This window comes from Pseudorca crassidens, chromosome 1 (genome assembly GCF_039906515.1).
Source record: "Pseudorca crassidens isolate mPseCra1 chromosome 1, mPseCra1.hap1, whole genome shotgun sequence".
NCBI lineage: Eukaryota > Metazoa > Chordata > Mammalia > Artiodactyla > Delphinidae > Pseudorca > Pseudorca crassidens.
In genome coordinates, this window is record NC_090296.1 from 106330985 (window position 1) to 106343738 (window position 12754).

The window sequence follows — 12754 nt, forward strand, 5'->3', positions numbered from 1 at the left end:
ATTTTTTTCTAAATAAAACATTAGAAGTTCTCATTTTACTCCTCCCAGTTTGGATCTTTTCCCTTCTTACCCTCCACCCCATCCTGCCCTAACACCTCCTCCGGAGGCAATTTGGCCTCTATCCAGACCATGTTTCTATGCTTTTACTACACATACATGTATTTATTGTTGGCATATAGCTTGGTTTCTGTGTTTAAAAAAGTATGTAAAATTTTATTTATAATATATAAATAAATTCTATTGTATTTATTTTGCAACCTACTCTTTTCCCCAGTTTTGTTTTTGGAGTTGTTACATATAGATCAGAATTATGCATTTTGATGGCCGTCTAGTATTCCATTAGATGAATATATTGTAATGTACCCTACTGACAGACATTTAGCTTGCTTCCAATTTTTTATTCTTTTGCAAACAATGCCACACATGTGTCTGTGCTTATCTAGGGAATGTACTCAGAGGAGGAATCGCCAGGGCCTGGGGTTGGCACAGTTTCTTCTCTGCTAGGTATTTCCCTATTGCTCTCCAAAGTGTACGTAGACTTCCACCCGTCATGTATGAGGGCAGATTTCTCCACATTCTCATCACCTCTTGGTGCTGTTGGACTATAATTTTAGCCAGTTGTGAAATAGTATCTCTTGGTCTTAGTTTTAACTTGCGTCAGCCTGGTGACTGCTTATTACAACTGCAGACATTGAGCATAAACTTCTCACCAGTCAGTCTCCCATTCTTATGAACTGGTTGGTCATATCTTTTGTTCGTTTTTCTGTTTGTTTTTCTTTTTTTCCCTGCTGATTTTTAGGAACTCTGTATACTGCCAATATTAGTCGTTTGTCAAAAAGTATTTGAATGCCATTATCTTTTCCTTGTCAGTCATTTTTGTTTGTTTATGGTGTTTTGTATAATATACACATTTTAAATTTTGGTAGAAAGTTATCAATCTTTCTGTGCTGTGTTGTGTGTCTTGTTTGTCTGTCATAAGCTTTAGAGTTTTGTTTTGCATCTTTAGGTCTGTAATTACACCCCTCCCCCACATTCTTACCCATCGTTCTCTTCCTTACTGTTTTTCTCCATAGCACTTATCATCTTGTAATATATCCTACACTTATCTGTTTTGTTTATTTATGTGTTATCTGTTTCCCTCCACTAGAATGTAAGCTCCCTGAGTGCAGTGGCTTTTGTCTGTTTTGTTCATGGCTATATCCCTAACACCTGGAATAGTCACGGGCATATAGCAGGTGCTCAATAAATATTTGTTGAACAAATAAAGAATAATCCACATGGAATGTATTTCTTGTGTATATAGTATGAATAGAGCTGTCACCCTTTGTTCCCCTCATGGAAAGCTGGTTTCTCTAACACCATTTATTGGATAGTCCATCCTTCCCCCACTGATTCTTTTCATTCAAACTTTATCAAGCTGGAGTTGTTTCCCTCATGCCACTGTCTTTATATACTTCTGTGCCCCTGCCTCTGTGCTGAAGTCTGCAGAAAAGCCAGTCTTCACACACACAAGTGGGAGTGGGGGTGATGAAGGGCTAGGTTCCACTTACGGAGAGTTTTTCTCTGATGGGTCAATCGGTAAACATTTAAGAAGCAAGTTTTATGAACCAAATGTAAAAATGGACCTGAGTCCTCAAAGCCCTCAAAGGACTTTCTGGTTGACGTTAAAACTCGTTATAACTCAAGGCAGAATATAAGGGTTAAGCAGGACAATTAGCTGTGTGCTGGGAACACACAAGCTGGAGAACATAGTGGTTAAGTTTGTAGGCTTCAAGTAAATTCAATCTTTGTATCCTGCATCTGCTCCTGACTGGGCTTTGTATCTTGAGCAACTTATTGATCTTCTCCAACATTTAGTTTCCTTATCAAAAAAAATGGGAATGATGATAATAGTACCTGCTTCAGGGGTTGTTGATTGACTGAAAGAATGTACGCTAAGGGTGTAGCTCAGGGCCTGTAAATGTTCACTAATTCTAGTGTGCGCGGAGTCTTTAGGGAGGAGGTGAAATTTGACTGGGTCTTGCAGCATGGGTTAGATTTTTCTGGGCAGGGATTGAGTAGGTGGAAAAGGACGTGCCAGACAAGATACAGAATAAATAAAAAACAAAAGCATGGAAGCCAGAAAGTATAGGGTGAGTTCAGGGAGCATTATTCTAGTTTGACTGGATTGTAGGAGGGAGTAATGATGAAGAGACTGGAAATGTAGGTTGGGCCTAATTGCTGTGATTACCAGCAACAAGCCAAGAAAATGTCCTTTATTACTAAGCTCCTAATTCCTCGATGGCTCCCCATTGCCTGATCAGATCTGAGCCTCAGAGGGATGTCTCTGGCAGGGCGTGCTTGGCAAACAGGAGAGGAGAGGGGCAGGGAGGGCAGCTAGGGGGCTCCCAGGAGAGTCCTGGTCAGTACAGTTGAGGGTCCATGTCCCAGGGCACCTGAACTTTAGGAACATGGTGTGTGTGTGTGTGTGTGTGTGTGTGTGTGTGTGTGTGTGTGTGTGTGTGTGTGTGTGTGTGTGTGTGTGTGTGTGTGTGTGTGTGTGTGTGTGTGTGTGTAATTAAAGCCTCCTTTATTTTTTTGTTTTGTTTTGTCTTAAAATTGACAAGACTAGTATAAGCATCTTAAAAAAAATTTTTTTTTATTGGCGTATAGTTGACTTACAAAGTTGTGTTAGTCTCAGGTGTACAGCAAAATGAATCAGTTATACATGTACATATATCCACTCTTTTTTAGATTCTTTTCCCATATAGGTCATTACAGAGTACTGAGTAGAGTACCCTGTGCTATACAGTAGGTCCTTATTAGTTATCTGCTTTATATATAGTAGTGTGTATATGTCAATAGGAACATTTATTTAAACTACCTTTTTTTTTTTTTGCAGTATGCGGGCCTCTCACTGTTGTGGCCTCTCCCACCGCGGAGCACAGGCTCCGGACGCGCAGGCTCATCGGCCATGGCTCACGGGCCCAGCCGCTCCGCGGCATGTGGGATCCTCCCGGACTGGGGCATGAACCCGTGTCCCCTGCATCGGCAGGCAGACTCTCAACCACTGCGCCACCAGGGAAGCCCCCATTTTTTTTTAGCATCAGCTTTGTGCCAGGTGTGGAGCTGGGTGCTTCCATATACATGCCTACCTCAGAAATACTGCGGGTTGGGTTCCACACCACCGCAATAAAGCAAATATTGCAGTAAAGTGAATCACATGAACTTTTTTGTTTCCCAGTGCATATAAAAGTTATACTGTAGTCTGTTAAGTGTGCAATAGCATTATGTATAAAAAGACAATGTGACACCTAATTAAAAATACTTTGTTCAGGACTTCCCTGGTGGCGCAGTGGTTAAGAATCCGCTGGCCAATGCAGGGTACACGGGTTCAAACCCTGGTCTGGGAAGATCCCACATGCCGCGGAGCAACTAAGCCCATGCGCCACAACTACTGAGCCTGCGCTCTAGAGCCCACAAGCCACAACTACTGAAGCCTGCGTGCCTAGAGCCCATGCTCCGCAACAAGAGAAGCCACTGCAATGAGAAGCCGGCGCGCACCAACAAAGACCCAATGCAGCCAAAAATAAATAAATAAATTAAAAAAAAATAAAAAGGGCTTCCCTGGTGGCGCAGTGGTTGAGAGTCCGCCTGCCTATGCAGGGGACACGGGTTCGTGCCCCAGTCCGGGAAGATCCCACATGCCGCGGAGCGGCTGGGCCCGTGAGCCATGGCCGCTGAGCCTGCGCGTCCGGAGCCTGTGCTCTGCAACGGGAGAGGCCACAACAGTGAGAGGCCTGCGTACCGCAAAAAAAAAAAAAAAGAAAAAAAAGAAAAAACTTTGTTGCTGAAAAATGATCACTAATCATCATCTGAACCTTCAGTGAGTTGTAATCTTTTTGCTGGTGGAGGATTTAAAATATTGCAAGAATTACCAGAGTGTGACACAGAGATACAAAGCGAGCAAATGCTGTTGGAAAAGTGGTGCCGACAGCCTTGCTCAGTGCAGGGTTGCCACAGACCTTCAATTTGTGAAAAATGCGACGTGTAAAGCACCATAAAATGAAGTGCAATAAGATGAGTGATGCCTGTACCTCCTCTAGTTGTTTAGCCTGAAACAGTTCTCTCCCTGGATATTCCTGCTCAGTGTATGGTCGTCTGTCCCTGATAGTGTACCCATCCAGGGAAGCACAGGGATAGAGAAGCTCAGAGGACCCTCTTTGCCACTTCTCCATCCCACCTTCCAATAAGGTCACAGAGGAGGAAAGAATAGCCTGAAGACTTAGGGCTCCAGCAAATCCTTTGTTAAAGAAGGTATCACCTGCCAGTATTCTTCCCAGCCTGGCCTAATTTCTAGGCAGCATTGCCGCGATAGGTTGTCGTCATAGGGAAGGTAGACCTCTGGACATCAGGCTGGTGTGAACGGAAGAGCCTGGGCCTTGTCATCAAAGAGAAGTGGGTTTAGATCTCAGCCCTGCCGGAATCGAGCTCTAGGGTGACCACCTGTCCTGGTTTGCCTGCGAATGAGAAGGTTCCTGACTCATGAGACTAGAACCTAGAAAGTTCCGGGCAAGCTGGAACGAGCCGGTTACCTCTTTAGCCCTGTGGTCTGAACCTTTCCCTCACCCCGTCGGCAGACCGGCAGGTGCATCCTGTCTCTTGGTAGGTGGGGAGACCTAACGTCATTCTGCCTGCTTCCTTATTGCGCTAATGTGTGTGTTTCTTTCTCCATTTACTGCCTCACTGGGATGTTGATTCTCTGAAAGTGGAGACCAGGTCTTCCTGGCTCACTGCTGTGCTCCCACTGGGCCCGATGCAGAGGGGATCACAGCTGATTGTGAAGGAATGAACAGACAATGAAACTGTAGGAACCCCAGTTCCCTCGTCTATGGGGATAACGACTCTTAGGGTTGTTTCTGAGGATAATGAGCTAAGCCAGCAAAAGCCCTGGTACTCTGTACACCCCTTTTTCTTCCTTCCCAGTGAATGCACAGATTGGAACGCCAGTTTATCCATCCTTCCCTGGTGTTTACATGGCCCAGTCATGTTCAGGCACCCAGGGTGCTATTTCTCCTTAAACAGAAGTTGGGTTATCTTTAATATAAGATAGAAATCAAACCACATTAGATTATTTTACCTCAGAAGCCAGTTTCAACCGACCCTTTTGAATAGTATAGTTCTATTATTATATATTACTTCAAACTTAATAGAAAAAAATTGATTAAAATGTGTGCCCTGTTCATATCTGGCCTGGCTGAATGCCACAAGACACATTAATTGAAAATGAATTTCTACAAACCCAATCAAGCATCATGAAGATGAAAAATGTACCTTTTCCCCTCCATTCCTTCATTGATTTTTCATTTTCCCCACTCAGAGCTTCATTTAGCAATTTTTCAGTTTCGTTTTGTTGTGGCCTTAATTCATCCCCTTCACTCCCCCCAAAATGAGATAATGTACCATTTTCCTTGTCCTTTTTAAACTGTTCTTTCATGCTGCATTAGTGCAGGGCAGATCCTGTTCTTGTCTTACATCCCTGTGCTTTATTATTTTTTAGGAAAAGAGGGTAACCTTCTTTTTAAAATTCTTACCATGGTGGTTTTTATCAAAGGGAATGCACTTTAAAAATACATAACTATGAAATTAGTGTTACAACACTTCTAAAATGAATTAAGAGAAACTGCAGCAAAAATAAAAAACCTTTTCAGAGGAAGAGTATTAGATATCAATTATTCTCATTTTTCAGGGTGAGGTATTTGGGGATCAAACACGAGTCCTGTTTTGTTGAGGGAAATGGAGAAAGCTATTTGCCAGATCACAAGAGGCTGAATTGAAAACAAGGCTGGGTCAGGACAAGAGGGAGCAAAGGGAGGTGACTAAAACCCCAGGTGAGTTCTAGAAGGTTCTTGCCTGTCTTGTGCCAACCGTGCCCCAGTCTGTTCACCGAGTCCCTGGATCTCTAGGGGTTTTGATAACAATAATGGGGATTTTCAAGCTATCTTCCTGTCAAATTTTCAAATAATCGAACAGCATACTTTTCCCATGAAAAGTTGAGAAGGGCTCACATTCAAGTATCCTACTGCTTTACCCTGAGCTAGAATTCAGAACCCTGGTTATCTCATTTTGATTAGAAGCTTTGATTGGCAATTAGCCATCTTCGGTACATTTTCAATGGGAAAATGAATTATTTCTTTATCAATGCAGTTTAAAGTAGAAAGTGTTTTTAAATGAGGGCCCATTAGTAGGAGTAAGAAAGTGGGGTGTTGGTGACAGAGGTTTGGAAACCTTATTAATGTGTCGAGTTTCATGATAGGCACATACACACACACTCTGATTTTGAATAAAAGTACCTGTGGACTTTAATTGGTTATTCTTAAAATTAGAATGAAAACAAAATAAAACAGATTTCAAAGAAAATGAACATAAACTTAGTTTGGATTTAAAAAATTGAATTCCCTTTTCCTTACAAGATTTTAAACAATTTAATTCAATGTGATCATCAGTTGTAACATACCTTCTAATATCATGCCCTGTTCCATTGTGTCTCCTGTTTTACATAAGGCATTTTCAGATACATGTATATCATCATTTGCCAGCTGGTAAGAGAAAACACCCCAAAGCACAATTTCTTAAAAAAAACCATATCAAGTGCTATGTAGTATTTAATACTTATTTGCTGCTGCATTTCTTATATTCATTCATTTCTCTCCACATCCCCAACCTCAATATTGAGTTGTGTTTCATGAGTCTTTGCACAATTGGGTACTATTCACATCCTTCTAATTATAGGGCTGTATCACATTCTGACATCTAACATGAAATGACCCTACCTGTCTGTCACCAATGGAAAAAAATTCCAGGAAGCTGAAAAGCCTTGCAACCTCCTGGGTTGCTGTGACTCCATAACAGGACCTTACTAAATTTTTGTACAATTTCATTTTGGTCTGGTTGACATACAAGGTCTTTTTGAAAGAAATTGGGAGGGATCCTTTCACTATAGGAATCTGTTTCCAAAGAAGTTTATAAAAATGTGTGGATTGATAGGGGTGATTTCACCTCCTAAGAGGACTGCTCTTTCATATAAGATAATTGATGCACTAAACATCTGTTCCATGTGGGTTTGCTGTCTGGTGCAAGGGAAAGATGTAAACAAAGAGTGGTAGTGACAATGATGGGTTCTACTAGGGGTTTGCGCGAAGGGCTGAAATGGAACAGAGGAGAGAGACACAAAGCCAGCCTGGAGGACTTGGGAAGAGCTGGCCTGGGAGGTGACTGTTGAGTACTTCCTGACAGAAGATTTCCTGGTGGAAAAAGGAATGGAGGGTGGGAGGGCATGCCTGGTGAAGGCACCAGCCTGTGCAGAGGCCTGGTAGCAGGACCATCGTATGTCCACAGCACGCTGAGTATGGAGTGGCTTGTAAGTAGGGTTCATTGTGGGACAGAGCAGGCACGAAATGAAACTGGGGAGATAAATTGGGACCACGGCAGAGGTGCCTCATGTCCACGCTAGGGAGTTGGAACATTAGAAGCTTGGGAGGGTTGTTTTGTTTTGTTTGTACTTTTTTCTTTTATTGAAGTATAGTTGATTTACAATGTTGTGTTAGGTTCAGGTGTACAGCAAAGTGATTTGGTTATATATAATCGATTATTTTCCATTATAGGTTATTACAAGATATTGAGTATAGTTCCCTGTGCTATACAGTAGGTCCTTGTTGGTTATCTCTTTTATATATAGTAGTGTGTATATGTGAACCCCAAACTCCTAATTTATCCCCCCCCAGAAGCTTGGGAGGGTTTTTAAGTAAGAGGGTGATATATGCAGCATCTCTGGGGTAGAGCCTAGAAGTCGATGACTCCATCCAGGTGACTCCAGTGTGTGGGCCTGGTTAAGAGGGATCGCTTAGCTCGAACCATCTATGCAGGTAACTCAGTTGTGGCTGATGTGAAGAAAAGCCGGTTCCAGTTTTAAGAAACCAGATGACCCCCCCACCGCCCACCTTAAATATCAATCTGGCCTGTAGTCTTAGAAACCTAGCATCCTGCGTTATCAGTTAGGCTGTAAGACATATACACAGTTTGAATTACAAAAAAAAAATCATGCTAACGAAGACAAAATTAGACATCAGTTCAATGAGTTAACATCAGTTAAAAGGTTCTAGATTTTACCAAGATGTGTTTCTTCCCTTTGTTCTCTACGGGGGTTTACTGTTTGATATTTAAATTTAACTGTTACAAGAAGATTACATTCTTGGGTAACTACATTTTCCAGACCTCATCTAAGTTCTCATTTCTTAATGCCTTGACTTCAGCCTGGTAACTTGGGTCATTTACCACCACCTGGTGACAGCTAGATTTAAATGCAGATTCTTGAAGTGTACATAAACCTCTTGAAGGTCAAATTTACAAACTTACATAGAGCATGGACTTGAGGATATGGGGAGGGGGAAGGGTAAGCTGGGACGAAGTGAGAGAGTGGCATGGACATATATACACTACCAAACGTAAAATAGATAGCTAGTGGGAAGCAGCCGCATAGCACAGGGAGATCAGCTCGGTGCTTTGTGACCACCTAGAGGGGTGGGATAGGGAGGGTGGGAGGGAGGGAGACACAAGAGGGAAGAGATATGGGAACATTTGTATATGTATAATGGATTCACTTTGTTATAAAGCAGAAACTAACACACCATTGTAAAGCAGTTATACTCCAACAAGATGTTAAAAAAAAAAAAAAAAAAAGCGAGAGCAAAGGTGCCAAATGGATTTTACTTGCATACCGGCTGCATAGTTCCCTGGATTTTGGGTGCCCCCGATTTTGGGAGTTGCTTTGGAGGTTATGTGTTTAGCAAGTCTGTATTGGTTCATCTAGGCCTCCAAGAGTCTGTTCCAGACAAATATGCCCCTGGAGTCTAAGGGGTGGATTGTTTAGAGATAATGGATGGACGGATTCTTTGATTCGTCCATTCAATGTCTGAGAATATGAAGATGATCAAGGTCTTTATTCTCAAGCTGACAGTCTAGGGAGGGAGAAATACCAGTAATAACATAGTAGTAGCTAATTTTTGAGCGTTTATCATGCTAGGTGCTATAGGAGACGATATTTCAAGGCTCTTTGAAGTTGGCAGTCAGAAATAACAGCATTTTCCACACAAATGTGTGATTTAGATATTGTGGAAAAGAACCAAAGGCTTGGGAGTCAGACAATACTTAGAATATTAGCAAACCCGGAGGCGTGAGAGCCTGCTTATTTTAGAAACTGGGTGTCGCGCTTGGGAGAAGGCATGGGATGTGCTCCAGGAGCAGACCTCAGGGGGGAGTAACTTGGGGTTCAAAGTTGGCACCCCTTCTAGGGCATCAGGGGCCAGCCATGAACTGACTGCCAACCTAAGCATCCTTTTTCTCTAATCCGAGCAAGTCAGCTCTGGCCACAGAATGTACTGTACAAGATGCTTCTATGAGAAATGCTCAAGGATGAAAGCAAATGAGTGTGCACAGCATTCATTTTTAGTGCAAAAGCACAATCGCTTCTTGAAGCATCAGTGGCTGAAAAATGCGATCCTTGTCAGAAGCTTCAGATCCCCTACATCCTTCCCTCGACCTATTCTTTTTCTCCAGAATGAGATGCCTCCTCACGCTAGCATTAGCCCAGAGTTCTCCCCTCAGCTGTCTCTCCAGATGATATCTCTGCTTTGCATTATTTCTTTTTAAAACTAAAATCTAGGGACAAAGGTGAGCAGAATCATCTTGGTCTCCTCCTGTGAGCTGTTCATTAGGGTGCCCTTAACCCACACCTCTTGCTTCTCTTGACTCACAAAGCACTCTGATTACTTCAGAGATAGTGAAACTAGTGTGCGTGAAGTCACTTTTTGTGTTATTTGATGAAGTACTACCCCTGACCTTCTTGGAATATTTTAGTTCATTTCAGTACACACTTTACCTATCATTTAAAGATTTTAAAAGCTTTAAAAATTTCTAACACTATAAGAAGGAATGAAAAAGGGACACTGTAAGGATGATTTTTGCAAATTATTCCTACAAAAATGAAGGAAATTTAAACAAAACAAACTTTTGTTTTGCTCATAATCCTACCCCAACCCCGGAACTATTTTGTTTATCTAACTTTTCTTCCAGCTTTTACTTTCATCATTGTAAACTCTTGTTTTTCTATCCCTGGAGGCTTTTTGTAAACACTTTTCCATTTTGTAATATATTTGTTTTTAGTGTTTGTGTAATGTATTCCATCCAAGTGATATTCCATAATTTATCACCCATTCCTTTAGTGCTGGACATTAAGGTTATTTCCATTTTCTCTCTATTATAAATAATTGGAGCAAGAACATCTTTGTATATATAGCTTTCTTCCTACATCTGAATTATATCCTTAGGATAAATTCCCAGGAGTGGGATTAGTAGGTCAAAGGGTATGAACAGCTTTATGGCTCTTCATATTTATTGCTACATTGCCCAAAGGGTCATTCTAATTTACAGCACCACCTGCAACACATGAGTGTAGCTATCCCTCCCAGCCCTTCCAACACTGATTTCTTCAGTCAGTAGTTTGGGGCAAATTTAATAGGTACGAAAGGATAACTAGTGACTGTTTTTAATTGTTAATTTAAAAAATAATTATCAATTTTCTTCTTAAGTATGTTTATTGTATTCTATTTCATATGGTTTGCTTTTCATGTCGGAGAATTATATTTTTTGACACCAGGTGGAATTTAAAATATTTTATCATGAAAATGTCACATTCTCTCAGAACAAAGGGCGTAATGATGAATCATTACTTAGATTCAACAAGCAGCAACATTTGGCCACATCTGCCTTATCTACACCTTCTTTTCCTTTTATTTTTTCCTTTGTGCAGTTATTTTAAAGCAAATCCCAGACATTCTGCATGTTTCCTGTATACTTCATTAAGCATCAATAAAACGTGGACTTTTTCTTCTATAATCATAATGCTTATTGCCACACCTAACAAAATTAATGATAATTCCTTGGTCCCACTTACTACTAGTCTGTAATAACATTTTCCAACATGTCTTTAAAATTGTCTCTTAACTGATATTTTGTTCCAGTCAGCATACAGAGAGGTCCACTGTATTTGGTTGTTAGGTTTCTGAAAACCTTTAATCTAGAGCATATGCTCTGTTTACTCCCCCGGTACCCCCACCTCAAATTTACCCCCAGCCAGTGACTTATGCAGGAACTAAGTCAGTTGTCCTATAAACGTTCCCGCATTCTGAATTTGACTTTTTGTTTCCTTAATAGTGCAATTAGATTCCGTTTCAACTTTGTTTTGTCCGGGGAGGCAAGAATACTTCAAGGGTGGTGCTGTGTGATTCATTTCATACTGCTCTGGGGGCACACAATGTCTGGTGATCCCACTTTGGGTGATGCTAAGGCTGATTGTGGATCAGGTGGTGACAGCCCACAACAAAGTCGTAAAGTCCCTCGCTGGCTTTGCCCCTCACTGTTTCATCTGTCCGTGAAGCTTGCTTGAGTCAGTTATTTCCTAGGGGATCGCACAATGGTGATTTTTGAATTCTCTCATTCCTTCCCCACTTATTAACTGGAATTCTTCTGCAGAGTAAAACTTCTTTCTTCATAAACTGGGACTTTTTTAGTAATCTCAACATGCAGTTTGTACAAGTAAGGCAGGATAAATGCTTTTTTCTTTTATCCAAATTGCCAAGCTTCTAAGTAAGGAGTTGGTTCCACTGTCATTTCTGAGGAGTTGTTATTGCTGCTTTGTTTTTCTTTTTTAAGAATAATACTCAGGGTTTTAAAAAATATATATTCCATGTGTTTTACTCATTATTCTTTTTGATGCTCACATTGTCCCATCTTTGCCCCAAGGGAGACCCTTCATGTCCTTGTTTTCAGGTAGAATAAGGTGTCTTAGGCTCATCTAGTATATTTTTTAAAAAATAACAGATTATGAATTCATACTGACACTTTCATTTCAAATCTAACAAAACTATTTTTTTCTTTGATTTTGTACTTGTATTTCTTTTTCTTACACTAAAAATCTTGGTTCCAAATGTTATTATACTACAGTCTATCAAATAGTTTAAAAATATAATACCCATATTACTACTAAAATATTCCCAGTGAGTGCAACTGTTTATCTTTAGAACACATTCCACTAAAAACATCCAGTCAAATTACCTTGTCCTAACAACACTTGAATTAATTCGTTTAACCAATTTGATATACGGTTAAGTTCTTTCTGTTCTGTTTCTTTTCAAATTTTAGGATTCACTTTTTTCCCCTTTTTGGTTTTTATTTTTTGAATCTGTAAAATGTGCTTTCAAAATTGAACTTATGTAACAAGGTATTATCACAAAAGTCTTTGTTCTGTTCTGTCTCCTCCATCTAATTTCCTCCCTCTCCCTGTTGGTAAATATTAAGATTTGTTTGATCTTTACAGTGTTTCATTTTGCAAATATATATTCATTCATATGTCTTCACCAGTTTTACACCAAAGCCAGCATACCATCTACTCCTTACAATATATCGTATCAGGGTTTTAGAGATCTTCATTTTTTCTTGAAGGTTGCATAGGCATCCATTGTTAAGATGAACCATAATTTATTTATCAGGCACTTATTGATGGAGTTCTGTTTTTGTGTGTGTGTTTTCTAAAAACAAAAATCCTGTGTCCAAGTCATTTCATATTTTGGCTAATGATTCTTTGGGATCTATTCCTAGAAGTGGAGTTGCTGGGTCAAAGGTTAAATGTAATTGTATACTTCTTTTTTAAAGAAATTAA

At 40.5% G+C, this 12754-nt stretch overlaps 1 protein-coding gene and 1 long non-coding RNA gene across 11 annotated transcripts in view; one reads left to right on the forward strand and one right to left on the reverse strand.

Annotated features, from left to right (window-relative positions):
• The window catches only part of MYZAP (myocardial zonula adherens protein), a 137342-nt gene that overhangs the window by 91740 nt on the left and 32848 nt on the right, over positions 1-12754 (forward strand). The window contains exon 11 of one of the 5 annotated variants that reach the window (XR_010945911.1): positions 5729-5870. The exons of the other annotated variants lie outside the window; for them this stretch is intronic. The gene's annotated coding sequence lies outside the window, so the exon portion shown is untranslated. The remainder of the gene's footprint in view (positions 1-5728; positions 5871-12754) is intronic. 5 annotated transcript variants of the gene reach the window in all.
• Positions 1-12754, reverse strand: part of LOC137229922 (uncharacterized) — a 75337-nt gene that overhangs the window by 6049 nt on the left and 56534 nt on the right. The gene's annotated exons all lie outside the window — the stretch shown is intronic.